This window comes from Lepus europaeus, chromosome 11 (assembly GCF_033115175.1).
Source record: "Lepus europaeus isolate LE1 chromosome 11, mLepTim1.pri, whole genome shotgun sequence".
NCBI classification, from domain to species: Eukaryota; Metazoa; Chordata; class Mammalia; order Lagomorpha; family Leporidae; genus Lepus; species Lepus europaeus.
The window spans coordinates 57,239,035-57,258,668 of NC_084837.1; positions in this window are offsets into that span (position 1 = coordinate 57,239,035).

Below are 19,634 nucleotides of genomic sequence, written 5' to 3' on the forward strand. Positions count from 1 at the left end.
GTTAGAACTGGTTGGACTTTTACCAGTTCTGGAAGGTAAAATAGAAGTTACGATAGTGTTATAAAAAAGCATTGACACATAAAATCAATACCATAATGTATATAGAAAAGGATTTTCACCTTTCTTATGGTATTATGTTGCTGAGACCCAAAACCTTGGAATCTTCCTAGAGTCCTTTCTTCCTTTTCTTCCCCATTTTCTCTCTGCCAGGAACACCTATCAGTTTTACTTTCAAAATATATCCAGAATACAACAACTTTTCTCCAAGTTCAATGCTACAACCTTGTTCCAAGCCACTATCATTTTTCATCTGGATTACTGCTAATTGGTCCACCTGTTTCTACCCTGTCCATGTTCAACCCACTGCATGAACGACCGTTGTAGTATGAAAAGTCAGATCAGTTCAGCTTTCTGCTCAACCTCCTGGCTCCACATCATCCTCAATGAACAAAGCTAAACTCCCTCCCCTAAGCTGGGCACAATCCCCAATTCCTAGCACTCTCCTTTTCCTTCTATCATTCTCCTCTAGGTTCAGTTTGCTCTTTCCACATTAATTTCCTTGCAACAAACCTCAAACTTGAAATATTTCCACTTTAGCAAATTCCACTACTTACCCCAGTAATCTTCTTGGCTAAATTCTTCTAGTCCTTCAAACTGTAGTTCCAATATCTTCCTGTAAGCCCTTCTATGACTACTTATTTTGAAAGGCAGAGAGGCAGAGGGATGGAGAGGGAGAGAAGGGGGGGGAGGGAGGAAGAGGATGGTGGGAGGAAAGGAGAGAGAGAGAGAGAGAGAGAGAGAGAGAGAGAGAGAGAGAGAATCTCCTATCTATTAAGTACAAACTGATTTCCTAAGGATATGTGAACAGTAGTTTAACCTAGCATTAATGGCTAACTTTTCTTTAAAATTTAAACTTGTATGCTAGGTAAGATTATAAATAAGCATTGCATTTTAATTAAGTTTGAGTGAAAATGAACTATGGAAAATCAAAGATACTATCCCCAGCACCTAGCATAGGGTTTGAGCTATGAGCACAAAGTAGGTGCCCAAAAAATATTTATTACTTAGTAAACAATGCATAAGCCCACATACTTTTCAGGGTGGCCAATTCACCTTGTTCCTTTCTTCTTTCTCTGCTTAACTATGGAGATTTCATAGGGAAAAACAATAAAATATTTCTTCATCTATTTATCATGTATATATGTAAAAGAAGTCAAACAGTATGAGTTGATTAACTATTTTTTTAAAATTGTCATCGATCACATAATTATATTTTCTTCCAATCAGTAGAGGACAAGGCCCAACATCAGGCAGAAGATGAGGAGCTCCCCTCTCCTTTAACATCAGAACTTCTCTTCCACAAGGTGCTAATGAAACAAAGAAACAAAGTGTTGATGCACAGCAGAGAATTTTCTTTTAAGGGATCTCTTTAGCTCTAAATTAAACTCCTCATAATTCTGACACAATGAAAGTAAGAAATCTCCATGGAGCATAGGATTCAAATAGGCCAGCCTTGTGACTTTAGTTAGTGGATTATCCTGACACCAGTTTATGTGGCAATGCACAAGAGAGGTTAGGGTCTTTTATGCAATGTCGGAGAAGCACCATGAGGACTCAGGAAAAACTTATTTCTCATAGGATACTCTCCATGCTGCTTGTGCACTTCGAAGAAATCATCAAATAGGGTCCATAACAAACTTGAGTATTTATGTATCTTGAACACAACCTTACAACTGGATGATTGTCTAGGTGCTGTCATAATTTTTTTATATTATGAATATTTTATGTTTTTACCTAGAAATGTTTTATTTAAGGTATACAAACTTCATTAATTTCATAATACAAATTTAGGAACATAACGATTCTTCCCACCCTACCCTCCTATGTAGTAATGTTTGAGTTTCAGCATGTCCTACAATGCAAGAGCACAAATAGCTCAACAAAGAATAAGGAAGAACATATACATGAAAGCATTCATTTTGGTAGAACATTTGTTTATTTACTTATTTTAAAAAATTTATTTATTAATTTGAAAGGCAGAGTTACAGAGAGAGAGAGAGAGAGAGATCTTCCATCTGCTAAATGGCTACAACAGCTGGAGATGAGCCTATCGAAAACCAAGGAGCCAGCAGCTTCTTTCAAGTTTCCCATGTGGGTGCAGGGTCCAGGGACTTCGACCATCTTCTGCTGCTTACCCAGGCGCATTAGGGATCTGGATCGGATGTGGAGCAGCCAGGACTTGAACCAGCTCCCAGATGGGATGCTAGCACTGCAGGTGGCAGCTTTACCCACTGTGCCACAGTGCTGGTACCTGGTCGACCTTTACCAAAAACAATAGTGAACAGTACTGAACCCTTATGATGTAACTTGAAGGAGTCAAATCACTACTTAAAGTTAACCAGGTAGTACAGGACAGGCTGGGGCATGAGTATAGGGCTTTTCGATGTCAAAACTCATGCGATCTTAACTCTAAATCACATGTGTCATTTTTCTCATCTTGGCTGTGTTGCTTATCTCCATCCTACTTCAATATTTGATATGAAATATTTCTATATGTCTAGTGAAGCTTCAGAATAATGCTCATTGCCTTTTCCAAAATTCCAACGAATAGTGCAAATTTAGTGTCAGATTAGTGTGGTCAGTAGAGCTTCAGTTTAGGAGCCAGCAAGACCTGCATTGTGTGCCTTTGGACAAACTATCTTGTGAAACCAGTTTTGTAATCTGTAAAATGATGATTGTGATATCTGCATTATATGAGTAATACTTCAAAACGTTTGGACATCAGAATTAAAAGATGAGTTTATTTTGGTGCAAAAATAATTTTAAATCCATGCATACAAGGGGTCTTCACATTATGAAAATGTATGCTATGAAAAAATTATGCATGGATTTTTAAAAATTCACCCAAAAGAAACTTAGTTTTAATTACAATTCTCCAGAAACCTGTGAAGTACTCTTTTGTATATATATATATATATATATATATATATATATATATATGTATATTTGCAAGGAAGAAAAACAGACGGAGAGGGGGAGACAGACAAACAGAATTTGTGTGTGGTGGTTTATGTCTTAAATACCCAAAGCAGCTAGGGCTGAGCCAGACCAAGACCAGGAGCTGGGGAACTCAAGTTGAGTTTCCCCTGTGGGTACCAGGGACCCAATTACTCAAGCTTTCATGTGTTGCTTTTCAGGGTGTCCATTAGTAGGGTGCTGGAATCAGGAACAGAGCCAACATTCGAACCTATGCATTCTGATATGGGATACAGGTGTCCCAAGCAATGTCTTAATCACGGTGCCAAACACCTGCCCCCTTTATATAGTCCTGAAGAGGAGTATAGGTAACATACATAGAGTGCTCAGTACTTTGTAGATAATATATAAGTAGTAATGTTGAATCATCTGAAAACTGTATGTCCCACAAACAAAGAAAACATATTCATAGTATATGGATTTGTTTTATTTATATACTTGGTAGTTTATTACTTAAGTATTGTGGTCATAGCTTTTTTCCTTCAATTTTCTTTCATTTTCTTTTCCTATTTATTGCTGTTGGTTTAGTTACATGACTAATTAACATTTATTGCTTGTGACAGTCTGAGAAAGTACTAATTAATAATTTAAGAGTAAAAGGTTAATTTAGTGAGTTCTTAAATCATTACAGATTCTGTTCTTTCAAATGTATATTCATATGTAGCATAAAGCTAATTATGATCATTCACTTATTTATTCTGTAAATTTTTACTGAGTGTCTATCTGTGCCAGGCACTGAACTGAAGGAGGGCACTTATGTCTGTTGATAATATTCTGTGGGTACAACTAAGGAAATGTGATTTTTCACAGGATCCACATTTGGGGAAGTCAGGATAAATAGGGAAGAATCTAGAATGACTAACAGATGTCTAGTTCTATCTAGTGGCAAAACTTGTAAAGGTGATGCACTCAACCAAAGTATTTTCTTTTTAAAATCTAACTCATGGAATCACTGAAGGTGTTTAAATCAATAATAGAAAGTGTACAGGACAATGATGCTAAAATTAAAGAGAGTAAACAAAAAAATATAAATGGTAAAAAATACAACTAGTAACATCACAACAATATAAATTAGTTGTAATACTTTATGATGGTAACAATCACTGAGACTGTAGGCAGAAATTTTAGGCTACTGATTTATGCATAATTTTGAATTTTCATTTTCCTTTTGTTCCATAGCAAATATCCAATCTTTCATGTCAGTACTCAGAAGGCATAGCAACGTCCTCATTAAGATGAAACTCGAATATGATTCTAACCCTCAACTTTGAAACTGGTGTCTCAGAGCCATTTCAGCACCTGTGTGCTCAAATTGCTAAAATTACAACAAAGTCACGTAGCAGGAGAAGTCTATATTGCAAAGGGGTGCAGTCATTGGATCAGTCTGCTCTTTAAAAACCTATTTAGAGTTTCAAGTGCAAACTGCTTGCTGAACAAAATTTCTCAGACACAATCAACTAGAGGATTTCAACCAAATCTCAAGTATTTCACGAAGAAAAGATGTATTATTTGTCCAAAGAGAATGAAACACCTGTTTTTAAGAGTGATTTAAGTCAATAAGTAATAAGCTAAATCTTTGCTATGAATGCATTCTGGTGTCTGAATGACTGTTGCCCTTTTGGAGGGCAAAGTGCACAAAAGATTCGGTGACCTTATGACTCAGCAGTCAAATAACTACCATTATGTTCAGTCAATGTAAATAAGCAGGGCTGACAATTTGCTAATTGGCCGCCTCTGAGAACCTAATCAATTAATACTTAGGGCAATAAAGACCTCTTGCTGATTAAGTTAGACAGAAATAATCTTTTTCTGACAGGATGAATGCTGCAAAGTAGCAAACTTTTAATAAAATGATTTTTCTCTCTAATCAGGACTTTCTTGTTTAGCTAACATGGTGAAACCAAACTATGAAATGTGATATCTTTGATCCAACTATTTTTAAAAGCTTTCTATTAAAAAAAAAAAACCCACAAATACAAGTGCAATGCATATGCTAAAACCTTCTAGTGCTTATTTGAATTATATGACAATCAACTGAACATGACATGATCATTGAGTTGAAAACACACACGTTTTCTTAATTCTGTGAAGTCCATATTAAAATTCTAGAGAAAATAGTGAAATTTAATAGAATCATTTTTCAATTTGGGTTTTCTGACAACTACTTAGATGATACTAGATAGCATGCAAGGGGCATATAGTTTCTCTTTTAATTAAAGACAGAGGTGTTGCTATTGTCTTTCATGAAGATATTTCATGGGAAATGGTCTTAAAAGAAAAAGTTCACTGCATTGTAAGAGAATCTGTCACTTTAAGTCATCGAGCAGACTTTTCTCTTCTATAATGTGCTCAATATAAAGCTGCATCCTTTTATGTAGCTTTATATTGCTCTGTAGAGTAGGTAAACCCTCGGTCTCTATGATGAAATGCAGTCATAATTTGTAGGAGCTTCCAGAATTACTTTCTGTTTACAATGTATAATATCTGACTTGGCAAAGGAATAAGTTTATCATTTTAGGTTAAAAATGTATCATTTGGACACAGTGACGAAAAATTTATAATTTTTCTCCTCGGAGAATAAGTTTTCCTGTTAAATCTCAGCAACTTCTTTGGCACAGATGATACATTTGAAAATGTACATATTTTGTATAGAAGAAGAGACATGGCTCCTTTAAAAAATAGCTAAAAAGCAACAGCTGTGTATCTGCAGTAACTGCTTCATGAAGCTTTTAATACAGATAAATATGTAAATGTGTCATACTATTTTTAATACAACACTTTTACGCAGTGTAGTGACTGAAAACAGAGCAAACATTCTGTGTATTTAGATTTATGAGAAATATGCACCATTCAAAACTGGAATTATTGTCATGTTGTATGAGTAATAGCAAATATGTTTTTGTATGGTAAATAAAACAGTGCTAAGTCTTAACAAGAACACTGATGAAGGCCAGGGCAGTAGATGTCCTTATTCCACTACTCTGTCATCAGTGTTATTTTAAAAACTATAAATCACTGCTCTCATTATTCTGCTTGTGAGATAACACACATTTAGCATTTCTCAAATAAGGCAATTTTATCTTGCTACTGGGGTCTTTTAAAAAATATTTATTTTAGAGGGAGGGAGAGAGAGAGTGAGAGTGAAACAGAGCTCCAGTATGTAGGTTTACTACCCGAATGGCTGCAATGGCCAAGGCTGGGTTCAATCCAATCTCCCAAGTGGGTGGCAGAGACCCAACCTACTTGAGATCTCTCCTTATGCAAGATCATTTCCCAAATTCCTTCACAGCCAGGGCTGGTCCAGGCCAAAGCCAGGAACCAGGAACTCAATTTAGGTCTCTCACAAGGTGGCAGGAACCCCACTTACTTGAGCTATGATCTGCTGCCTCCCACAGTGCACTTTGGCAGGAAGCTGGGACTAAGAGCAGAACTGGGACTTGAACTCAGGCACTCTAATATGGAATGCAGCTGTCGTCACTGGGGTCTGAATAGTTCGGCCAAATGCCCAGACCATGCTGATTTTGAAGACAGGATACCTCAAGTTTCATAATTTAGATTAGTAACTGAAGTAGTTAAATCACACTCCATATTTTTTTACAGAATCATGAGAAATTCATAATGGAGTTAGAACTAAATCTTATAGGTTCATTTGGATCCTACTATGTTAAACTTTTTCTTAATGTTACCCATAATAACTCCCCCCCACGATTTATTATGAAAAATGTCAAACAGAAAAGTAGGAAGAGTTTTACAGTGAATAACCATATATGCCACCATCATTAGCATTTTACTATACTTGCTATTATCTTTCTATGTACACAACTCTTACTTTTGGTTATATTGTGAATGCTGCCCGTCTTTTTTCCCTGAGTTTTTTAATAGACTTTATTTGGGCCGGCGCCGTGGCTCAACAGGCTAATCCTCCGCCTTGCGGCGCCGGCACACCGGGTTCTAGTCCCGGTCGGGGCACCGATCCTGTCCCGGTTGCCCCTCTTCCAGGCCAGCTCTCTGCTGTGGCCAGGGAGTGCAGTGGAGGACGGCCCAAGTGTTTGGGCTCTGCACCCCATGGGAGACCAGGAGAAGCACCTGGCTCCTGCCATCGGAACAGCGCGGTGCGCCGGCCGCAGTGCGCTACCGCGGCGGCCATTGGAGGGTGAACCAACGGCAAAAAAAAAGGAAGACCTTTCTCTCTGTCTCTCTCTCTCACTGTCCACTCTGCCTGTCAAAAATAAAAAAAAAAAAATTAAAAAAAAATTAATAGACTTTATTTGGAGCAGCAAATAGAGTTCCCATAAACCTTTTCTAGTATTCCTTCTAGTTTACCCTACTTACAGATTAGAGTGGTACATTTATTACAACTGATGAACAACAATTGATACATTATTATTAACTAAACTCTGTAGTTTACATTAGAGTTCACTCTATGTTTTATGGGGGTTGACAAATGTACTTATCATTACAATACTTTACAGAATAGTTTCATTGCCCTAAATTTCCCCTGTGCTCCATCTACTCATTCATCCTTTACTTCTCTGGAACTCCTAGCCACTACTTATCTTTTTGCTGTCCCCATAGTTAGCCTTTCCTAGAATGTCACATATTTGGAATAATACAGCATACAACTTTTCAGATTGTCTTCTTTTCACTTAGCAATATGTATTTAAAGTTCTTCCATGTCTTTTGTGGATTCACAGCTGATTTTAGTGTGACATTCTGTTAGGTGAATGTAAGAAACTTTACTGTATTTGAAGGACATTATAAGTAGCTTCTAATATTTAGCAATTAGAAAGACAACTTTTATAAATATGCATACTGGGTTTAATTATGTATGTAAGTGTTTGACTCATTTGGGTAAATAGCAAGGAACACAACTGCCGGATTCTATAGTTCATATTTGTTGTTTTGTAAGAAAAAGCCAACCTGTATTCCAAGGTGGCTTTACTATTTTGTTGCTACAATTATTCCAGGTGTAGCCACTGGGAGCTTGTTCAGAATCTCTCCCATCTGCTTGACATATGCTTATTCTTTTGTTTTGAGCTCTGTATTTCCTTACTTTCTAACACTATAATATGCTTCAGGCTTATCTTATATCTTTTGTCATCCATATGAAGAATCAGCCATATCTTCAAGGCGACCTGGTTCTTTTAAGAATAAAACTTCGAAACCGAGGTTGAGGTGCTGCCACTGTTGTGTTGCTACAATAATTCTGTTTTAAAAGTAACAAAGTAGTGAAGAGGCAGAATTTGAAAATTCAACTCTTTGTAAATGTAAAAACTTGAGAAGAGTTAAGTCAGCAAACTATCTTGAATTGTTCTGTTTTATCCAGAGTCTTAGGAAAATCATGCTATCCCCAATAATATTTTTTAATTTTTGATTTTAATCAGCCCTTTTTCAATCTTGTAAAAAATTATTTTTCGGGGCCAGCATTGTGACATAGCAGGTAAAGCTGCCGCCTAGGGTGCCAGTATCACATATGGGTGCTGGTTCAAGTCCCAGCTGCTCCATTTCCGATCCAGCTCTCTGCTATGGCCTGGGAAAGCACCAGAAGATCGCCTAAGCCCTTGGGTCCCTGCATCCGTGTGGGAAGACCCGGAAAAAGCTCCTGGCTCCTGGCTTTGGATCCACTCAGCTCCGGTTGTTGAGGCCAACTGGGGAGTAAACCAGCGGATGGAAGACTTCTCTCTCTCTCTGCATCTTCTTCTCTCTGTGTAACTCTGATTTTCAAGTAAAATAAATAAATATTTAAAAAAATTATTTTTCGGGGCTAGCGTTATGGCATAATGGGTTAAGCCATCACCTGAACTATGGCATCCCATATGGGCCTGCTTTCCTTCCATCCAGCTCCCTGCTAATGCACCTGGGAAAGCAGTGGAAGATGGCCCAGGATTGTTGGGCCCCTTCACTCACATGGGAGACCTGGATGAAGCTCCTGGCTCCTGGCTTTGGCCTGGCCCAGCCCTTGCCTTTGCCGCCATTTGGGTAGTGAATCAGCAGATGGAAGACCTCTGCCTCTCTCTGTGACTCTGCCTTTCAAATAAACAAAAATAAAATCTTTTAAAAAATGATTTTTCATAGAAATGACCGAAACATCAAGAGTAGTTGCTTTATTACCAAAGTGGTCTCATGTTAAGTGAGAAGAAAACCATCCAGAGATGCAAAAAGCCAGTGATATTCTATGTGTGTGTGTGTGTGTGTGTTTGTATGTATTTAACATGCTTCTTAAAAAAATCAAACAGTATAAAATGTATAGAAAGAAAAGTCAACATTCTCTGAAACCAAAATATTTAGGGGTAAGCATTTTCAATGTTTTAGACCATTCAATTGCCTTTTTAGACCTCTTTCTATTTGTATGCAACCACATTGGGTAATAAAGTAAGACAGCTTAAATATAAACTAAACTTATATGCAACTTTACATGAATGGTAGAACAGTACTATATGATACATGCTGTTTGGCTATCTGCTTTATTCATTGACAAACAGGTCATGGCAGTCTATCCTTATCAATAAACACAGATATACACATATACCAGCCTTTTTAATTCTGCATAATATCCTGAGGTTCTATTATGTTATTATTTATTATATTTCTATTGTTAAATAGTTAAATTGTTTCCAAAGCTCTGTTACAGATTACAGAGATCAACATCCATGTTTTTCAGATTGTCCCCTTTAGAATAAACTTCTAGGAACAGGATCATAAATTAAAAGGCAATAAATATTTTAATCAGGATAAATATTGCTAAATCGTCCACTGGAAAAGTTGACCAATATACAGTGTCATTAACAGAAAATTATTTTTTTTCCCTGGGATTAAAAAACCAGTGGGTTAAGCTGCTGCCTGAAATACTAGCATCCCGTATGAGCACCACTTCAGTCCCAGTTGCCAATTCTGATCATCTCTTTATAAATGTGCCTGGGAAAGCAGCAGAAGATGGCCCAAGTACTTGGGCCCCTTCCATCCATGTAGGAGACCTGTATGGAGTTCCGGACTCCTGGCTTTGGCCTGGCCCAGTGAGAGTGAACCAGAGATGCAAGATCTATCTGTAACTCTGCCTTTCAAATAAATAAATCGAGCTTTTTTTTTTTTTTTTAAACTAAGTGTGGATTTCTTGTTTTTGTTTGTTTTTTGTTTTTTTATGTGAAATGGAGAGACAGAGAGAGATATCTTCCATTTGGTAGTTCACTTCCCAAATGGCTGCAATGGTCAGGCTGAAGCCAGGAGCCTGGAACTCCTTCCTGGTTTCCCACATGAGTGGCAATGGCCCAAGCACTTCTACATTAAGAAATCTTTTCTTAATTCTGGAATATCCTTACTCATGATATATTTGAGTACTACTTTTAACCCATTTTTTTAAACCTATTCTTAATCTTTTCTTCCAGAGTACAAGTGAACATGTTAGAGATCTCTGTTTTAAACATTTATGTTTTTAACTTCTGTCTCATATTATCCATGACTTGGTCTTTCTGTGTTGCATTCCCACGGTGGCTTCAGCTTTGTATTCCACTTTGCTCATTCTCTTTCAATGATGTCTAATCTTGTTTTTTTCATTCTCAGAATTTTAAATTTATTTCCAATGATCTTTTTTTTCTTTTACAAAAAGTATGTCTACTTTTAGTAGTTTCCCATTTCTTCAGGTTCTTCATATTATGTATGCAATAATAAAGTAACAAAGTAAGTTTCTAGGGCTTCTAATTCAGCTGCTTTGTTCATTTATATTTGTTATGATTCTGTTTTTTGATGTATTCTTTTATTATTTGATGCATTGTTGTTATGATTCTTGTTTTTTGATGTATTATTCTATTTTGAATGATGACCTAATGTTTGGCCTAATGTTTCTTTTTCTGTGCAATTACCGTAAGACCTGAATTCAGTGTGCGTTTCTTCAAAGGGAACTTGTTTTTGATTCTACCAGCTGCTCCAAACTACCAATTTATTAATTTGGGACCATCTGAAATTAATTTTTTTAGGCTTCCCAGGACCCCACTGAATATGCAATTTCAAATCCAAATTTACTAAATGAAAGAAATCTACGAGTTTGAATTTCTAGGGCAATGTGTTTATATTTATTTATTTATTTATTTTTCTATAAAAATGCCAAGGCAAGATAATCAGGTTCTTTGTTATCTCCTTTAATTTTTTGGAACCTATTATCTTAGTCCATTTTTCATGGTGCTTTAAGCCCTTCAGGAATCCTATTTTCAGAAAGGCATTAGATCCTATTGCCAATTTTATGAAGCTCCTAAGTCTTTATTTTTTCCTGTCCCTCGATGGCCATTCAAATTATTTTGGTTACCATTATCAGCAAATAATTTTCATCATTTTGAATTCAGTTTACCAATTTCTTTTTCAATTTATTCCTCTGAAGATTTCTTTTACTTTCTTATGAGCTCAGTCACACATTTTAAAGGATAATTATGTCTTTTTTAAATCCAGCTCTTCTATTCATATGTTTTAGGATATTTTTCAGATTATCCAGGTTTGAAAGAAATAGATTATCCAGTCAAATGTAGATTTCACATTACATATGTCATGCTTTTACTGAAAGATTATCTATAGCTTATTTGAAATTTCACTGGGCACTCTGTGGTAATGCTAGAATCTAATTAATCATATTTAGAAATAAAAGTTTGGGTTAGTACTTAAGAACAATTGTATGAAATCAAATATAGGTGATATATTTGCATATTTGAAGACATAAATGCATTTAAGTTTGAAATTCTATATACAGTGTTCTCTTATCTTCTTCAAATCTGTAATACGTGAAAAAAACCAGAGCCCGTAAGTCCCTCTCTTCTATGTGATCTGCTGCTGCTTTCTGAATCTTTATTTACCCTTGGAGTTTAAAAATTAAAGGATGTTTCTCTCTCTCTCTCTCTCTCTCTTTTTTTTTTTTTTTTTTTTGGTTTCATAGAAACACTTGTGAAACTATTCTTACATTATCTGCCATCTTTCCTCTAATTACCCACTTTAAAAAATAAAGGAGAGTGGGCATTTGGTTTAGCAGTTGATCCTCAGCTTCAGATGCCTACATCCTATGTTGGAGTGCATGGGTTCAAGTCCTGGCTCTACTTCCAATCCAGATTCACATTAATGCAGACTCTTATGGCTCAAGTACTTGGGCTTGTCACCCATGTGGAAGACATGTATTGAGTTCCAGGCTCTTGACTTCAGCTTGGCCTAGCTTTGTTTGCTGTGAAAATTTGGGGAGTGAACAAGCAGATGGAAGATCTCATTCTATCTGGCTCTCTGTCTCTGTCTCTCTGCTTTTCAAATAAATAAAAATGAAAAAAAAAAGTTTTAAAGAATTTAAAATCAAATAAAGACATATATCCTTGGGAAAGTCATTTTACTTCTTGAGGTCTTAATCTGTAAAAAAAGGGGAAAGCCAAATAATTTATGGAATCCTGTCCATTTCCATAAAGACACAAATCATTCGATTATATTCACTTTGATGTTAATGTACAAGGAGAAATCAAACATAAAACCTAATACTCTGTACTTCCCATAGCACATATGCAAAGATTAATTTGCTCTGTAGTCAGTTTCCTTGACTAAAAATTGGCCTTAGATATGTACAGAGACAGTTCATCTGCAGCAACAGGAGGAAGGCCGATGTAGATAGAATATTAAACGTGGCAAGGAAGAGTGTGGAAATTTTCCTCTGATTGCTTCCATTATCTCAGTGAATTAAGATCATCATCAGAGAGTGAGGAGGAAGGAGGAAGTAGTGAAGTCTGGGAGGAGCTTGGGAATTGTAAAATAATTGAGGAGTGTCGGAGAGTGGATGGATTAGGGACTCTACTAAGATTGCTGGGTTAGCATAAAGTTTTCAGTTAAGATAAATGCTTGGCCGGCACCGCAGCTCAATTGGCTAATCCTCCGCCTTGCTGCGTCGGCACACTGGGTACTAGTCCTGGTTGCCCCTCTTCCAGGCACAGCTCTCTGCTGTGGCCCAGGAGTACAGTGGAGGATGGTCCAAGTGTTTGGGCCCTGCACCCCATGGGAGACCAGGAGAAGCACCTGGCTCCTGGCTTTGGATCAGCGCGATGTGCTGGCTGCAGCGCGCTGGCAGTGGCAGCCATTGGAGGGTGAACCAATGGCAAAGGAAGACCTTTCTCTCTGCCTCTCTCACTGTCCACTCTGCCTGTCAAAAAATAAAAATAAATAAATTAATTTAAAAAAAAAGATAAATGCTCACAAATTTAAAGCAAGACTGTTCAGCATGATTGTGTGTGTGTGTGTTTTGGCCATTTTTTACCTGCAAATAGGTAGTGGGTAGTAAATTTGATATTTAACCAGAGATGGGGTTTTGTGTCTGTGGATGAAGAACACTTAGGTCAGGTACTAGAAAGACTATCTTTCTACCTTGGAAGGATATTTTATTACCAAGAATTGATGGAAAATCTGGTGTGAATGAGGGGGTACAACCCAAGTGTCCATTGATGACAAAACATTTCACATTCTCTTAAATGCTATAGACTGCATATTGTACATCATGGTTGATAGTGTTTTACTTGAACACAAATGAGTATACTTAGGTGTTGTTTACCTGCTTGGGCTTTTCTCCAGAATTTCACTTCTTGTTAATTTTTAAATAGTATTTCTTCCAGTTTCTTGATTTGCAAATCCAATGCAGAAGGAGTGACCATTAATAAGCAGATGAAGTTTTGCTGTTAGAGCTGTATGGCAAGAAGTACTTGCTTACAAAATCACTTTATCAGCAGTAGCTGCCTTTTCTCACTGCTGCGCAACATTTTATTAAGACATTTCAATATATTTTCCTCTTTGCTTATCTATTTAAATGGTACTCCAACCTCAGGAACAAATACTCTGAGAATTCTGCCTCTTGGGGAGCAGTCCCCATATCTATATCTTTGACAAAACTTTTCATGTTTCTGTGATTCTCTTTATCCTCTTAGAAATTTGAGAATAGACAAGGTTACCTCTACAGCTCTGTCACTACTTCCTTTCTATTTTGTATCATAATTGGTTACAAACTAATTTTATTTGCCTTACCAGTATACAGGCTACCTCAGTAGCTAATGTAATATCTTGCACAAGACCAATAATTATGTGATGGATTATTCACAAAACAGAAATATTTCCAGCAAATGTTTGGGTATTTAATACTCAAGAAAAATAGCAGCAGTGGATTATAATTCAGCATGTAATGAAAAACTTTGAAGAATAAACATTTTTTTAGCTTTTAAACTCCTTTAAAAGTTTGGTAGAATTCAGCAGTGAAGCCATCCGATCCTGAGCTTTTCTTTGTTGGGGGAAGGTCTTTATAGTTCCTTGAAGGCAGAAGATGCATATGAATGTAAATCTTTAATGCTCACATATGAGTGGGATGTGCTGTATGATATTTAACTAATGCCTTTTAATCAATATAAAATGACAATGATTCATAATGCAATCAGCATCTTTAAAATTCCAAATTATGGCTTTCTGTGGCATTCTATTTCTCTCCCAGTTTTTCTCCCCTCTAGGAACTAGAAGCATCCCTTGAGTGATCTCTTTAAATGCCAGGCTTTCTGTGTAGCACTTTAGTGTAAAATCTTTCTCCTTCTGAAAGCTGGTGGGAGCATCCTGAGTGATTGATTGGTGAGGTGTCTCCTGGACACACTGGTGCAAACACCATGCAGCCACTGATTGATGTGCTCGCTCTTTCACGAACACATTCATTTTCTCTTCTCCAACTCACACAATTTATTCATCCCATGAAGCATCTATACATCTATTAGCACTGTCTTTCAATTTTTAAGCAGGTGAAAAGATGAAAAGTTAATGCTTATAAGGTGGTAAGGCAAGCCTATCTTACGTAAAAGCAGTGATCTTTCCATATATCCAGACGAATATTTCATCCAGGATTTCTTTTATTCTGATTAATCACAAATTTAAAACAACTTTGGAGTGTGAAAGAAAGAGTTTGAAATGGGGATATTAAGGTACCCAAAGGTATGTTGAGTCAGCTATTCATACCAAAGCTGAACCAGGGACCACAAAGCAACATTCTACATAGGGTCTCATTGAGCCTGTGGGCCTGGGACAATCAATTAAACTTTTGGGAATTTAGTTTTCTTTTTAGTAAAATGTGGGGATTTAAGTAGAAGGCTTTGAAGTCTCCTCCAGTGACAATGTTCTATGATCTCATAACTGCTACTGACAGTAACTTCGTGAAGGAATTTGAAACCTATGAAAAATTTAGAGCAAAGCCATTATACTTTAGGGGGGAGGCTAGTAGGGTATGCATCGTTAATGTTACTTAAACACGAACAATGTGCCCACCTGGGGAAAATATGGACAATTTATAAAATAATCCATCTTGTAACATGATGCTATAAAAGCAGAGATAATTCCCTCTAATCCACATATGGTTTAGGGGCAACCAGTCATAAATATTTCTGGGTCATTATTTACATTGGGGTTAGGAAGGAAAATCATGAAGCAAAGTAGAAATTAAATTTAAAAATTGGTCATCCTTAGTGGTGGGTGTTGTGGCACAGCAGGTTAAGTCATCACTTTGGACATAGGCATCCCTTGTTGGATTGCTGGTTTGAGTCCTGGTTACTCTACTCCTGATCCAGCTTCCTGATAATGCATCCTAGTGTTAAATGTATTAGCCTATGTGTGTAAGAGGGGCTGAAGAAAATGAGAAATTTTAAAGAAAATAAATTTATGTGTAATGAGGAAACAAGTCCTGAAAGTGGGACCCAGACTCTTGTCTGTCTCCCCTGCCCAAGGTGTCCTTGCTTGTCCTTTATCAAAAGGAATTCACTGAATTGAGGGAGTGATACAGCTGGCCCTACTGGACTGAAGGAGTCATTTGCTTCTCCAATAGGTAAGAATCCTCATGGCCAGTATTGTCTGGAGGGGTTTGTTTAGGAGAATTCCACATTGAAAAATCCCCCACCCAGACTCCCAGAAGAGGGAGGTGAGGAGCAGAAACAGGACCCATGCTCCTGTCCATTAAAACCTCATTCTGTATATGACTTGGCTCTCAGCACTTTACTGAGATGCCTGCCTGGTACCTCAGGTATAGCAATTTCTGTCTCTTCACTTTTTCCAATAAAATTCTTCCCTAATTGCCACATTCTTCATTGTAGATAGAACAAGTTCCCAGGATTCCAATCAGCGGTTACACTAGGAAGCAGAATAAGATGGCTCAAGTTCCTGGGTCTCTGCCATCCACACAGGGGACCTGAAGAAAGCCCATGCTCCCTCCTAGGTGCTCTGGAAATTTGGGAATTGAACGAGTGGATGGAAGGTCAATCTCTCTCCATTTTTCTCTCTCTCCCTCTCTCTTCTGCCCCCCTTCTCTCCATCCCTCGCCTTTTCTCCTCCCCACACTTGGCTTTCAAGTGGAAGAAAATAAATAAATAAATAAACATTTTAAAATGGTTGGGTTCTGGGTTTACAAAGCATTATCTCATGCAAAGGAAGATGGTTTTCCAAGACAAATTCCATAGGACTTACAAAACTCCACAAAACAGCTCTCTCAACCAAATCAACACATTTCAACTTTTCACAAAATTAAGCATTTTGAACTGTCTTAACAGCCTTCTATAACAAAATAATTTACTTTTATCTATAAGAAATCACAAATACAGAAGAAGGCTTAAGGAATATGACCCAGGGCACTCTCAAACAATTGCTAAGTCTGGCAAGAGCCTCATCACCAGATTTGTAGAGTGAGGTGAGACAAGACTGCAGCAGCCCAAGCCACTGGTGATTAAACTGCGGGAAGAGACTGGCATTAGTATGGCTTGGAGCCCTGTGGGATCCAGTGTACCTGCCAACCTAGAGGGAAAAAAGGCGGGGGGCACATTTCTCTCTACCCGACCACCTGGCAGTGGCATCCTGTAACTAGCCAGAGAGGGCGGGCACCACTTTGGGCGTAGTAACAGCTGTGCCAGTTGTGTCCATGGGCCCAGCAACCAGCCAAGAAGAGATGCCCAAGTCTAGCTGGGAGAATTGACAAGGGGCTGGGTGCTCATGACTGTGAGAACCTTGTGTGCTGGGACCGTGAAAATGCTGTGGCTGTGTGTGAGGTTGCACCTAGGAGGGAGCATGGACTTTCTTCAGGTCCCCTGTGTGGATGGCAGAGACCCAGGAACTTGAGCCATCTTATTCTGCTTCCTAGTGTAACCGCTGATTGGAATCCTGGGAACTTGTTCTATCTACAATGAAGAATGTGGCAATTAGGGAAGAATTTTATTGGAAAAAGTGAAGAGACAGAAATTGCTATACCGGATGACTTTAGATAGTCACTGTGGGTGGCTCCACATTCTTGGGACTCCCTGATTCATTGCTGCGGGATCCATGCTCATACTGAGGACTGCATGGATCCTTTGTGCAGTTTTTATGGCAGTACGAATGAATGTTATATCTGCTGAGGCTAGCAACCAGGCATTTGTCTCCTTGGACAGAAGAAGTGAGTGTGAGACTATGTCAACAGAACAGATTCATCCTCCCCTCTAATTAAAAAGAAGAAATTTACCAAGCCCAATTTGAATGTCACCTTGGACACTCTCCTCAGCTTGGAGCACTGAACAGAGCTCCCTGGCCACACCCAGCACAGGCCTCGGGGTAGTCACTGAAAGAGCAGACATTCCACTATCCACAGAGGCATAGTCCAAAGATAAAAGCCATCACAAGGAGAAAAAAAAAAAAGTATCTTCACAAATGCCCAAAAACAAATGCGGCAACTCAATCAACAAGAATAAGGAAGACAACATGAGGCCTCCAAAGGGACACAACACTTCAATACTAGGATGTGAAAATGAAGAGATTGAAGAAATGCTGGAAATGGAATTCAAAAAATTGATCATAGGATTACTTAGAAGTAATCAGAAGCAAATACACAAAATAAAAAAATCCATAAATGACATGAATTAAAATTTTTCCCATGAAATTAAGATTTAAAGAGAAATCAAAATGAAATACTGGAAATGAAGAATTCAATAGATCAGATAAAGAATGTGGTGGAATGCCTTAAAAACACACAATGAGGAAGAAGAAAGAATATTCGAGTTAGAATACAAATTTCTGGAAATTTTACATTCAGACCAAAAAAGAAGAAGAAGAAATTAGAAAACTAAAACACAGTGTTGGAGATTTATGGGATACTATCTAACAATCCAGCATATGGGCATTAGGAGTTCCTGAAGGCATGGAAAGAATGCATTAGAAGGCCTTTTTAGTGAAATAATCACAGAAAACTTCCCTAATTTGGAGAAAGAAAGGAACATCCAAGTACAGGAAGCACAAAGTGCTCTGCAGAGACATGACCAGAAAAGATCTTCACCATGACACATTGTAATCAGACTCTCTACAATAAAACATAAAGATAAGATTCTAAAATGTACATGAGAGAAATGCCAGATTGCTTTAGAGGATCTCCAACTAGACTCACAGCTGACTTCTCAGAAACTCTACAGGCCAGGAGAGGATGGTGAGATATAGTCCAAGTCTTAAGAGAAAAAAACTGCCAAGCCAGGATACCGTACCCTGCAAAGCTCTCATTTATGAATGAAGGTGAAATAAAGATCTTCTAAAACAAACAGAAATTGAAAAAGTTTGTCACCACTCATCCAGCCTTACAAAAGAGGCTTAAGGATGTGCTACACACAGAAACACGGTCATCACTATGAAAGAGGGTGAAGGCAGAAAAGTCTCAGTAAAAGTACAAAGGAAATGCAAAATAAACAATAGGAACATTTATGAAAAAACAGCAGAGAAATTGAACTTACTCTGGTTTTTCTTCTGTACTTTCTTAGATTTCCGAATATCCTGTTACTCGGAATCTAGCTACATTTTATGGCAATCTGTTTTTGAATCTTTTTAAAAAGAAGACATTGAATATATTAGACCATCTTTTTTTCTTTCATTCTCTTATTACATACCACTTGTGTGATCTCAGTGTTAAGCTTGAGTTCTTATGTCTTTGGGCAGAAGAGCATATCAGTTATTTTAAATGATTTTTTTTTCTCTGTCTTTGAAGCTCAGTCCGTAAATGTGTTGTTACCACAAAACAAAACACTTGGGTTTGCATGACTTGAATACTTGAAAACTGAAATTGATAAGATACATCATGTAATGAATTAGGTTTTTATTTCTGGATAAAATTAGAAATTAAATAAAGATATGAACTGCTTAATATATGAAAATAATGATAGTGCTTATAAGCACTGTGAATCCTTCTGTGTTTATTGGATTTTTCTCCTGAAATCCTGCTCTTCTTTTCTGTCTTCATGCACTTACTCTCATTATTGATGTTGTAAAACAGCAGGGTTAATGTGTCATTATATGTGTTCATTATGAATCCCATAGCTTTTTTTGTTTTTTAAAGATTTATTTATTATTTTATCTATTTTAACTTTTTTAATAAACATAAATTTCCAAAGTACAACTTTTGGATTGTAGTGGCATTTCCCCCCATAACCACACTCCCACCTGCAACCATCCCATCTCCCACTCCCTCTCCCATCCCATTCTTCATCAAGACTCATTTTCAATTATCTTTATACACAGAAGATCAATTTAGTATATACTAAGTAAAGATTTCAACAGTTTGCACCCACACAGGAACACAA